Source organism: Chlorocebus sabaeus, chromosome 21 (genome assembly GCF_047675955.1).
Source record: "Chlorocebus sabaeus isolate Y175 chromosome 21, mChlSab1.0.hap1, whole genome shotgun sequence".
NCBI lineage: Eukaryota > Metazoa > Chordata > Mammalia > Primates > Cercopithecidae > Chlorocebus > Chlorocebus sabaeus.
The window spans coordinates 1,899,714-1,913,560 of record NC_132924.1 but is presented as its reverse complement, the minus strand read 5'-3'; positions in this window follow the sequence as shown (position 1 = coordinate 1,913,560).

The following is a 13,847-nucleotide window of genomic DNA, read 5'->3' as shown; positions in this document are numbered from 1 at the left end:
TTCCAAATATCCCTTCTCCAATTCCCCAAAAACAGTGCTAATAAACTTCGTCAAGAAAAGTGTGGTGTAACTCTGTGAGATGAATTCTCACATCACAAAACTGTTTCTCAGAAAGCTTCTTTGTACTTTTTATCTGAGGATAAATCCTTTTTCACCATATTCCTCAATGAGCTCCCGAATATCCCTTCACAGATTCCACGAAAACATTTTTAGCAAACTGCTCCAAGAAAAAAATCGTGCTACTCTATGAGATGAATGCACACATCACAAAGCAGTTCTCAGAAACCTTCTATCTAGTTTTTATCTGAGAATATTCCATTTGTGACCATAGTCTTCAATATGATCCAAAATATCCCTTCTCAGATTCCCCAATAACAGTGCTACTAAGCTTCTCCATGGAAAGAATCGTGTAAGTCTAGATTAACTCACAAGTCAGAAAGCAGTTTCATAGAAAGCTTCTTTCTAGATTTTGCCTGAGAATATTTACTTTGATACCATAGACTTCAATGCGTTCCCAAATATCCTATAGCAGATTCCATGAAAACAGTTTTACCAAACTGCTCCAAGAAAAGAATCATGCCACTTAGTGAGATGAATACACACATCACAAAGAAGTTTATCAGAAAGCTTCTTCCTAGTCTTTATCTGAGGGTATTTCCTTTTTCACCACAGGCTTCAAGGTAATCAAAAGTATCCTCTCTCACATTCCCCCAAAACAGTGCTATTACACTTCTCCATGAAAGAATGGTGTAACTCTGTGAGATGAATTCAGAAAATGCAAAGCAGTTTCTCAGAACGTTTCTTTTTAGTTTTTATATGAGGATATTTCCTTTGTCACCATAACATTCAATGTGCTCTGAAATATCTGATTCCAGGTCCCAAGAAAACAGTGTTAGCAAACTGCTCAATAAAAATAACATTGTAACTCTCTGAGATGAATTCACACATCACAAAGCAGTTTCTCAGAAAACTTCTTTCTAGTTTTTATGTGAGGATATATCCTTTTTCACCATAGACCCCAATATGCTCCCCAATAACAATTTACAGATTCCACAAAAGCAGTGTTAGCAAAATGCTCCTTGAAAGGAAACCTGTAACTCTATGAGATGAATTCACACACCATGATGCAGTTTCTCAGAAAGCTTCTTTCTAGTTTTGATCTGAGAATATTTCTTTTGTCACTGTAGGCTTCAAAGCAATCAAAAATATCCCTCCTCAGATTTCGCAATAAAAGTGCTACCAAACTGATCCATGAAAAGTATCCTGTACCTCTGTGAGATCAATAATCCCATCACAAATAAGTTTTTCAGAAATATTTTTGTAGTTTTTATATGAGGATATTTCCTTTGTCACCATAAACTCCAATGCACTTCCAAATATACCATTGCAGATTCCAAGAAAGAGTGTTGACAAATTCCTCAATGAAAAGAACAGTGTAACTCTGTGAGATGAATTCACACATCACAAATCAGTTTCTCATTAAGCTTCTTTCTAGTTTTTTCTGAGGATATTTCCCTTTCCACTGTAGTCCACCATTTGTTCTGAAATATCCCTTTGCAGATTAGATGATAACAGCATTAGCAAACTACTCCACAAAAAGAAGGTTGTAACTCTGTGAGATGTATTCACACATCACAAAACTGTTTCTCAGAAAGTTTATTTCTACTTATTATCTGAGGATATTTCCTTTTTCACCATATTTCTCACTGTACTCCCAAATTACCCTTTTGCAGATTCCTTGAAAAAAGTGTTACCAAACTTCTCAATGAAAACAAAGGTGTAAATCTGTGAGATGAATTCATGCATCACAAAGCAGTTTCACAGAAGGCTTCTTTTGGTTTTTATCTGGGGATATTTCCTTTGTCACCATAAGCTTCAATGCACTACCAAATATCCTATCGTGGATTCCATGAAAACAGTGTTATCAATCTGCTCAATGAAAACAATGGTGTAAATATGTGAGAAGAACTCACACACAACAAAGCAGTTTTTCAGAAAGCTACTTTCTAGTTTTTATCTCAGGATATTTTGTTTTTCACTATAAGCCTCAATGTGCTCCCAAATATTTCTTTGCAGATTCCACAAAAAACAGTGCTAGCAAACTGTTGCATGAAACGTAAGGTGTAACTCTGGGAGATGAATTCACAAATCACATAGAAGATCCTCAGAAAGCTACTTTTTGGTTTTTATCTTAGGATATTTCCTTTGTCACCATAGACTTCAATGTACTCCCAAATATCCTACTGCAGATTCCTCAAAAACAGTCTTATCAAACTGCTCAATAAAAAGAATGGTGTAGCTCTGTGAGTTCACACATCAAAAAGAACGGTCTCAGAAAGCTTATTTCTGGTTATTATCTGAGGATATTTGCTATGCCACCATAGGCTTCAATACAATCCCAAATATCCGTTCTCAGATTCCCCAAAAACAGTGCTACCAAACTGATACATGGAAAGAATCGTGTAACTCTGTGGGATGAATTAACACATCACAAAGCAGTTTTTCAGAAAGCTTCTATCTATTTTTTCTATGAGGATTTTTCCTATGTCACCATAAGCTTCAGTGTGCTCTGAAATATCCAATTGCAGAATCCAAGAAAACAGTGTTAGCAAATTGGTCAATGAAAAGAACACTGTAACACTGGAGATGAATTCACACATCAAAAAGTAGCTTCTTTCTAGTTTTTAACTGAGGATATTTCCTTTTACCCCATAGACCTCAATGCACTCCCATATATCCCTTTGCAGATTCTGTGAAAACAATGTTAGAAAACTGCTCAATGTAAAGAATGGTGTGACTCTGTGAGATAAATTCACACATCACAAAGTGATTTCTGAGGAAGGTTCTTTCCAGTTTTCATCTGAGGAAATATTGTTTTTCAACATAGCACTCAATAAGCTCCCAAATATCCAATTGCAGAGAGGTGTAATACTTTGTCATGAATTCACACATCACCAAGAAGTTTCTCAGAAAGCTTCTTTCTACTTTTATCAGAGGATATTTCCTTTGCCACCATAGGCTTCAATGTGATCCAAAAGAAAATATCCCTTCTCAGTTTGCCCAAAACCAGTTTTACAAATCGGATCCATGGAAAGAATCTTGTAACTTTGTGAGATGAATTAAACATCACAAAGCAGTTTCTCAGAAAGCTTCTCTCTACTTCTTATATGAGGATATTTCGTTTGTCACTCTCAGCTTCAATGCCCTCCAAGATATCAGATTACAGAACCCAAGAAAACAGTGTTAGCAAACTTCTCTAAGAAAAGAACAGTGTAACTCTGGGAGATGAATACACACATTGCAAGCAGTTTCTCACAAAGCTTTTTTCTTGTTTTTATCTGAGGTTATTTCCATTTTCACTATAGGCCTCAAGGTGCTCCCAAATATCACTTTACAGATTCCACAAAAACGGTGTTAGCAAACTGCTCCATGAAGAGAAAGGTGTAACTCTATGAGAGGAATTCCCACATCACAACGAACTTTCTCAGAAAGCTTCTTTGTAGTTGTTATCTGAGGTTATTTCCTTTGTATAGGCTTCAATTGTATATTGTATAGGCTTCAATGTGATTCAAATTATCCCTTCTCAGATTCCCCAAAAACAGTGCTATGAAACTGCTCCATGGAAAGACTGGTGTAACTCAGTGAGATGAATTCACACGTCACAAAGCAGTATCTCAGAAAGCTTCTTTCAAGTTTTTTACAGAGGATATTTCCTTTTTCACCATAGGCCTCAACTCGCTCCCAAATATCCCTTGGTGGATTCCAAGAAAGTAGTATTAGCAAACTGATCCATGAAAAGAAAGGTGTTACTCTGTGAGATGAATACATACATCACCAAGCAGTTTCTCAGAAAGCTACTTTCTAGTTTTTGCCTGAGGATATTCCCTTTGTCACCGTAAGCTTCAATGTGCTCCGAAATATCCCATTGCTGATTCCACGAAAACTGTGTTAGAAAACTGCTCAATGAAAACAACAGTGTAACTCTGTGAGGTGAATTCACACATCACAAAGCAGTTTCTCAGAAAGCTTGTTTTTAGTTTTTATCTGAGGATATTTCCTTTTTCACCATAAGCTTCAATGCACTCTGAAATATCCAATTGCAGATTCCAACAAAACAGGATAGCAAACTGCTCAATGAAAAGAACAGTGTAACTCTCTGAGGTGAAGTCACTCATCACAAAGCAGATTCTCAGAAAGCTTCTTTCTAGTTTTTATCTGAGGATATTTCCTTTTTCACCATAACCCACAAAGTGCTTCTAAATATCCCTTCACAGATTTCACGAAAACAGTATTATCAAAGAGCTCAATGAAAACAATGGTGTAAACCTGTGACATGAATTCACACAGTGCAAAGAAGTTTCTCATAAAGACATTTTCTAATTTTTATCTGAGGATATTTCCTTTGTCATCATAGTCTTCAATGCGATCCAAAGTATCCCTTCTCAGATTCCCCAAAAACAGTGCTACCAAACTGCTCCATGAAAAGAATCATGTAATTTTGTGAGATGAATTCACACATCACAAAAACGTTTATCAGAATGCTTCTTTCTACTTTTTGTCTGAGGATATTTCCTTTGTCACCATAGGCTTTCATGCAATCCAAAATATTCCTTCTCAGATTACCCAAAAACAGTGCTACCAAACTGCTCCATGAAAAGAATCATGTAATTTTGTGAGATGAATTCACAAATAACAAAACAGTTTCTCAGAAAGCTTCTTTCTAGTTTTTGTCTGAGGATATTTCCTTTGTCAACATAAGCTTCAATGCACTCCAAAATATCATATTGTAGATTCCAAGAAAACAGTGTTGACAAACTGCTCAATGAGAGATGAGTGTACCTCTGTGAGACGAATTTGCACATCACAAAGCAGTTTCTTGGAAAGCATATTTTTGGTTTTTATCTGAGGATATTTCCTGTGTCAACAATGACTTCAATGTGCTCCCAAATATTCTATTGCAGATTCCATGAAAACAGTGTTACCAAACTGCTGAATGAAAGGAATGGTGTATCTCTGTGTGGTGAATTCACACGTCACAAGGCCATTTATCATAAGGTTTTTTTCTAGTTTGTATCTGAAGATATTTACTTTTTCACTATAGGCCTCTATGCCCTCTGAAATATCCTTTGCCAATTCCAGGAAAAGAGTGTTAGGAAACTGCTTCATGAAAAGAAAGGTGTAACTCTGTGTAATGAATTCACACATCACAAAGCCGTTCATCAGAAGGTTTTTTCCTAGTTTGTATCTTGGGATATTTCCTTTTTCACTATAGACCTCAATGCACTCCCAAATATCCCATTGCAGATTACAAGAAAACAGTGTTACCAAACTGTTTGATGAAAAGAACAGTATACGTCTCAGACATGAATTCAAACGTCACAAAGCACTTTCTCAGAAAGCTTCTTTCTAGTTTTTATCGGAGGATTTTTACTCTTTCACCATAGGCATCAATGTGCTTCCAAATATCCCTTTGCTGATTCCACAACTGTGTTAGCAAACTTCTCTATGAAAAGAAAGGTGTAACTCTGTTGGATGAATTCACACATCACATAGAACTTTCTCAGAAAGCTTCTTTCTAGTTTTCATCTGAGAATATTTCCTTTGTCACCATAGGTTTCAATGTGATCCAAAATATTCTTTCTCTGAATACCCAAAAACACTGTTTTATTGTGTTTTTTGTTTTTGTTTTTGTTTTTGTTTTTTTTGAGATGGAGTCTTGCTCTGTGCCCCAGGCTGGAATGCAGTGGTGGGATCTCAGCTTACTGCAAGCTCCGCCCCTCGGGTTCATGCCATTCTCCTGCCTCAGCCTCCCGAATAGCTGGGACTACAGGCACCCGCCCCCATGCCCGGCTAGTTTTTTGTATTTTTTTTAGTAGAGATGGGGTTTCATGGTGTTAGCCAGGATGGTCTCGATCTCCTGACCTTGTGATCCGCCCACCTCGGTCTCCCAAAGTGCTGGGATTACACGCTTGAGCCAAGGTGCCTGACCCCAAAAACACTGTTAACAAACTCATCCATGAAAAGGATCGTATAACTCTCTGAGTTGAATTAACACATCACAAAACTGTTTCTCAGAAAGCTTCTTTCTATTTTTTATATGAAGATATTTCCTTTGTCACCCGAAGCTTCAATGCACTCTGAAATATCCCATTGCAGATTCCATGTAAACAGTGTTAGCAAACTGCTCAATGAAAAGAACAGTGTAACTCTGTGAAATGAGTTCACACATCACAAAGCAGTTTCTCAGAAATCTTCTCTTTGATTTTTATCTGAAGGTATTTCCTTTGTCACCATAGTCTTCAATGCACTCCCAAATATCCTATTACAGATCCCTCGAAAGCAGTGTTATCAAACTGCTCAATGAAAACAACAGTGTACCTCTGTGAGAAGATTCATTCATCCAAAAGTAGTTTCTCAGAAAGTTTCTTTCTAGTTTAAATATGAGAATATTTCCTTTTTCATCATAGTCTTCAATGTGCTCCCAAATAACTGCTTTCAGATACCACAAAAATAGTGATGGTGATCTTCTCAATCAACAAAAACGTTACACTCTGAGATGAATATAGACATCACACAACCTTTTCTTGAAAATTTCTCCAAATTTTAATCTGAAGTTATTTCCTTTTTCACCATAGGCCTCTAGGAGCTCCCGAATATCCCTTTGCAGATTCCAGAAAAACAGTGCTACCAGACTGCTCAAAAAAAGAAACTTGTAACTGTGTCTGTTAAATTCACCCATCACAAGGAAATTTCTCTGAAAGCACCTTTCTAGCTTTTATCTGTGCCTGTTTACTTTTTCACCATCAGCCTCAATGTGCTCCCAAATGTCCATTCTCAGACACCACAAATATAGTGATGACCAACTGCTCAATCAACAAAATGGTTTATTTATATGAGGTGAATACATCACAAAACAGTTATCCAAAAACCTTCTCTCCAGTTTTGATCTGAAGATATTTCCTTTTTCACCATAGACCTCAATGAGTTCCGAAAAATCCCTTTGCAGATTCCCCAAAAACAGTGCCACCAAACTGCTCAATGAAAAGAAATGTGTAACTCTGTATGATGAATTCACCCATCACAAAGGAGTTTCTCAGAAAGCTTCTTTCTGGTTTTCATATGAGGATATTTCCTTTGTCACCATAAGCTTCAACGCATTCCAAAATATCAGATTGCAGATTCCAAGAAAACAGTGCAAGCAAATTGCTAAATGAAAAGGACAGTGTAAATCTGTGAGATGAATTCAAACATCACAAAGCAGTTTCCCAGAAAGCTTCTTTCTGGTATTAATCTGAGGTTACTTCCTTTTTCACCATAGGCCTCAAAGCGCTCCCAAATATCCCTTTGCAGATTCCATGAAAACAGGTTTAGGAAAATGTTCCATGAAATGAAAGGTGTAACTCTGTGAGATGAATTCAAACATCACAAAAAACTTACTCAGAAAAATTCTTTCTAGTTTTTATCTGAGAATAATTCCTTTGTCACCATAGGCTTCAATGCCATCCAAAATTTCCCTTCTCAGATTCCCCAAAAACAGTGTTATGAAATTGCTCCATGAAAAGTATTGTGTAACTCTGTGAGATGAATTCACAAATCACAAAGCAGTTTCTCAAATATCTTCTTTCTAGTTTCTGTCTGAGGGTATTTCCTTTTGCACCATAGGCCTGAAGGTGCTCGCGAATATCACTTTGGAGATTCCACAAAAACAGTGTTAGCAAACTGCTCCATGAATAGAATCATGTAAATCTGTGAGATGAACTCACATAATACAAAGCAGTTTCTGAGAACGCTTCTTTTTGGTTTTTGTCTGAAGATATTTCCTTTGTCACCATAGGCTTCAATGCACTCCCAAATATCCTAAGTAGATTCCACGAAAACCGTGTTATCAAACTGCTCAATGGAAATAGCAGTGTATCTCTGTGAGATGAAATCACACATCCAAAATTAGTTTCTCAGAAAGCTTCTTTCTAGTTTTTATCTAAGGATATTTCCTTTTTCACCATAATCCTCAATGCACTCCCATATATTACTTTTCAGATTCCACCAAAATAATGTATGCAAACTGCTACATGAAAACAAAGGTGAAACTCTGTGAGATGAATTCACACATCACAAAGAAGTTTGCCAGAAAGTTTCTTTCTAGATTTTATCTGAGGATATTTCCTTTGTCACCATAGGCTTCAATGCATTCCAAAATATCCTTTCTCAGATTCCTCAAAAGCAGTGCTACCAAACTGCTCCATGAAAAGAATGGTGTAACTCTGTAAGAATAATTCATAAATCACCACGTAGTTTCTCACAAAACATCTTTCTAGTTTTTGTCTTAGGATATTTCCTTTTCCACCATTTGCCTCAATGCACTCGTGAATATCCCTTTACAGATTCCATGAAAATAGTGTTAGCAAACTCCTCCATGAAAAGAAAGGTGTAAATCTGTGAAATGAATTCACACATCACAAAGCAGTTTCTCAGAAAGCTTCTTTTTGGTTTTTGTCTGAGGATATTTCGTTTGTCACCATAAACTTCAATGCACTCCCAAATATCCCTTCTCAGAAAACACAAAAACAGTGATACCAAAGTCCTCCCTCCACAAAAACGTTTAGCAATGTGAGATGAATGCACACATCGGAAAGAATTTTCTCCAGAGGCTTCTCTCCAGTTTTTACCTGGAGAATTTTTTTTCACCTTAGGCCTCTATGTGCTCCCAAATATCCCTTTGCAGATTCCATAAAAACAAGTGTTACCAAACTGCTCAAAAAAAACAAAGGTGTAACTCTGTGTGATGAATTTACCAATCACAAAGAAATTTCTCAGAAATCTTCTTTCTAGTTTTTATTTCAAGATATTTCCTTTTCCACCAGTGGCTTCCATGTGCTCCCAAATATCCCTTCTTAGATCCCACAAAAACAGTGATGCCAAACTGCTCTCTAAAAAGAAAGCTTTACTTCTGTGAGATGAATGCACACATCACAAAGGATTTACCAGAAACTTTCTCCCTGGTTTTTACATGAAGATATTTCCTTTTTCAACCTTGGCCTCTTTCTGCTCCGAAATATCCCTTTGCATATTCCACAAAAACAGTGCTAGCAAACTGCTCAATGAAAGAAAGTTATAACTCTGTGAGATGAATTCACCCATCATGAAACAGTCTCTCAGTAAACTTTCTAGTTTGTATCTCAGGGTATTTCATTTTTCACTATAGGCTCCTCTGTGCTCTGAATATCCCTTTGTAGATTAAATAAAAACAGGGTTACCAAATTGTTCAATGAAAAGAATGGTTTAACTCTGGGATTTGAATTCACCCATAACAAATAAATTTCTCAAAATGCTCCTTTCTAGTTTTTATCTGTGCATATTAACTTTTCCACCATCGGCCTCAATACACTACCAAATATCCCTTCTCAAACACCAGAAAAAGAGTGATGCCAAACTGCTGAATCAACAAAATGGTTTACCTCTATGAGTGAATACACACATCACAAAACTGTTTCTCAAAAACCTTCTATCCAGTTTTTATCTGAAGATGTTTCTTTTTTCACCATAGGCCTATATGAGCTCCTGGAAGTCCCTTTGCAGATCCCCAAAAACAGTGCTACTGAACTGCTCAGTGAAAAGAAAGGTGCAACTCTGTGAGATGAATTCACTCATCACAAAGCCGTTTCTCAGAAAGCTTCTTTCTAGCTTTTGCCTGAGAATATTTCCTTTTTCACCATAGGCTTCAATGTGCTCCCAAATATCCTATTTCTGTTTCCACAAAAACAGTGTTATCAAACTGCTCAATGAAAGCAACAGTGTATCACTATGAGATGAATGCACACATCCAAAAGTAGTTTCTCAGAAAACTTCTTTCTAGTTTTTATCTGAGGATATTTCATTTTTCACCATAGGCGTCAATGCACTCTGGAATATCCCATCTCAGATTCCACGAAGATAGTGTTAGCAAACTTCTCATTGAAAGAACGGTGTAATTCTGTGAAATGAATTCACACATCAGAAAGAAATTTCTCAGAAAATTTCTTTGTAGATTTTATCTGAGGATATTTCCTTTGTTACCATAGGCTTCAATGTGATCCAAAATATTCTTTCTCAGATTCGCCAAATACAGTGCTACTAAACTGCTCCATGAAAAGGATCATGTAACTCTGTGAGATGGATTCACAAATCACAAAGCGTTTCTCAGAAAGCTTCTTTCTAGTTTTTCTCTGAGGATATTTCCTTTTTCAACGTTTGCCTCAATGCACTTGCTAATATCTCTTTGTGGATTCTACGAAAATAGTGTTAGGAAAACGCTCCATGAAAGGGAGGTGTAAATCAGTGAGTTGAATTCACACATCACAAAGCAGTTTCTCAGAATTTTTCTTTCTATTTATTTTCTGCAGATATTTCCTTTTTCTGTATAGGCCTCAGTGCACTCCAAACTATCCCTTTGCAGATTCCACGAAAACCAAGCTAGGAAACTGCTCCATGAAAAGAAAGGTGTAACTCTGTGAGACGAATTCAGATATCACAAAGAAATATCTCAGAAAGATTCTTTCTAGTTTTTATCAGAGGATATTTCCTTTGTCACCTTAGGCTTCATTGCAACCGAAAGTAACCCTTCTCAGATTCCCCAAAAACAGTGCAACAAAACTGATCTATGAAAAAAAATCCTGTAACTCTCTGAGATGAATTAATACATTACAAAGTGATTTCTCACAAAAGCTTCTTTCTAGTTTTTGTCTGACGATATTTCCTTTGTCACCATAGGCTTCAATGCGATCCAAAACATCCCTCTCAGATTCCCCAAAAAAAGTTGTATCAAACTGTGCCATGAAAATAAAGGTGTAACTTTGTGAGGTGAATTCACATATCACTAAGCAGTTTCACAGAAAGCTTCTTTTTTGTGTCTGATGCTATTTCTTTTGTCAACAAAGGCTTCAATGCACTCCGAAATATCCTACTGCAGATTCCACAAAAACAGTGTTAGCAAACTGCTCCAAGAAAAGTGTGGTGTAACTCTGTGAGATGAATTCACACATCACAAGGCATTTCCTCACAAAGCTTCCTTCTAGTTTTTATCTGAAGAAATTTCCTTTTTCACCGTAGGTCTTAACTCGCTCCCAAATATCATTTTGTAGATTGCACGAAAACTGTGTCAGCAAACAGTTCCATGAAAAGAAAGATGTTACTCTATGAGATGAGTACACACATCACAAAGAAATTTCTCAGAAAGTTTCTTACTGGTTTTTATCTGATTATATTTCCATTGTCACCCTAGTCTTCAAGGTGATCCAAAATATCCCTTCTCAAATTCCCTAAAAACAGTGATACCAAACTGTTCCATGAAAAGAATGGTGTAACTCTGTAAGATGAATTCACACATCACAAAACTGTTTTTCAGACCACTTCTTTCTAGATTTTAACTGCAAATTTCCGTTTTCTCCATATTCCTCAATGCTCTCCAGAATATCCCATTGCAGATTCCATTAAAAAAGTGTTAGCAACCTTCTCAATGAAAATAACTTGGTAATGCTGTGAGATGAATTCGCACATCACGAAGCAGTTTCACAGAGAGCTTCTTTTTGATATTTATCTGAGGATAATCCCTCTTTCACCATAGGTCTCAATGCACTCCCAAATAACCCTTGGCAGATTCCACGAAAAGAGTTTGAACAAATGGCTCGATGACAATAAAGGTGTAACTCTGTAAAATGAATTAACACATCACAAGGAACTTTCTCAGCAACCTTCTTTGTAGTTTTTATCTGAGGATATTTCCTTTGTAACCATAGGCTTCGATGAGATTCAAAATATCCCTTGTCAGATTCCCCAAAAACAGTGTTACCAAAGTGCCCCATGAAAAAAGTGGTGTAACTCTGTGAGACGAATTCACACAACACAAAGCAGTTTCTCAGAAAGCTTCTTTCTAGTTCTTTTCTGAGGATATTTGCTTCGTTACCTTAGGCTTCAATAATATCCAAAATATCCCTTCTCAGACTCCCCAGAAACAGTGCTACAAAACTGCTCCATGAAAAAAATGGTGTAACTCTGTGAGATGAATTGACACATAACAAAGTGGTTTCTCAGAAAGCTTCTTTTCAGCTTTTATCTGAATATATTTCCTTTTTTTACCATATTCCTCAACGAGCTCCAGAATATCCCATTGCAGATTCTAGGAAAAAAGCATTAGCAAATTTCTCAATGAAAGGAACTTTATGACTCTGTGAGATGAATTGGAACGTCACAAATCAGTTTCACAGAAAACTTCTTTTTGGTTTTGATCTGAGGATATTTCCTTTGTCACAATAGACATCATTGTGCTCCCAAATATCCTATTGCAGACTCCAAGAAAACAGTGTTATCAAACTGCTCAATGAAAATAATAGTGTAACTCTGTGAGATAAATTCACACATTGCAAAGCAGTTTCTCAGAAAGTTTCTTTCTAGTTTTTATCTAAGGGTATTTCCTTTTCATTATAGGCCTCAATGTTCTCACAAATATTCCTTCTAAGATTCCCCAAAACAGTGCTACCAAACTGCTCCATGAAAATAGTTTTGTTACTCTGTGAGATGAATTCACAAATCACAAAGAATTTTGTCAGGAAGTTTCTTACTAGTTTTTGTCTGAGGATATTTGCTTTGTCAACCTAAGCTTCAATGTACTCAGAAGTATCCCATTGCAGATTCCAAGAACACAGTGTTAGCAAACCCCTCATTGAAAACAGTGTAACTGTGTGAGATGAACTCACACATCAACAATCAGTTTCTAAGAAGACTTCTTTTTTGTTTTTATCTGAGGGTATTTCCTTTGTCACCATAGGTTTCAATGTGATCCAAATTATCCCTTCTCAGATTCCCCAAAAACAGTGCTATCAACTGCTCCACAAGAAGAATCATGTAACTTGTGAGATGAATTAACACATCACCAATCAGTTTCTCAGGAAGTTTCTTTCTAATATTTTTCTGAGGTTATTTCCTTTTCCACCCTAGCCTTCAATGCATTCCCAAATACCCTTCTCAGACAGCAGAAAACAGTCATACAAAAGTGCTCCCTCAACAGAAATATTTAGCTCTGTGAGGTGAATGCACACATCACAAAGGAGATTCTCAGAAAGCTTATCTCCACTTTTTAACCTGAAAATATTCCCTTTATCGCCACTGGACTCTGGGCACTCCCGAATATCCCTTTGGAGATTCCACATAAACAGTGTTACTGAACTGCTCAATGAAAAGAAAGCTGTAACTCTGTGAGATGAATTCACCCAACACAAAGGAGTTTCTCAGAAAGCTTCTTTCTAGTTTAAATCTGAAGATATTTCCTTTTCACTGTAGGCTTCAATGTGCTCCCAAATATCTCCTCTCAGATACCACAAAACAGTGATGCCAAACTGCTCCATCAACAAAAAGTTTAAGCTCTATGAGATGAATACACACATCAAAAAACTACTTCTCGAAAATCTTCTCTCCAGTTTTTATCTGAAGTTATTTCCTTTTTCACCATAGACCTCTAGGAGCTCTCAAATATCCCTTTGCAGATTCCTTAAATGGAGTGCTAGCAAACTGCTCAAAGAAAAAAATGGTGTAACTCGGTGTGATGAATTCACCCATCACAAACTAATTTCTCAGAAAATTTCTTTGTATTTTTTTTATCTCAGGATATTTCCTTTTCCACTGCAAACTTCTGTGCACTCCCAAATAACCCTTCTCAGACACCACAAAAACAGTGCTACCAAACTGATCCATGAAAAGAATCCTGTAACACTGTGAGATGAATCAACACATCACAAGTTGGGTTCTCAGAAAGTTTCTTTCCAGTTTTATATGAGTATATTTCCTTTGTCACTATCAGCTTCAATGCACTCCATAAT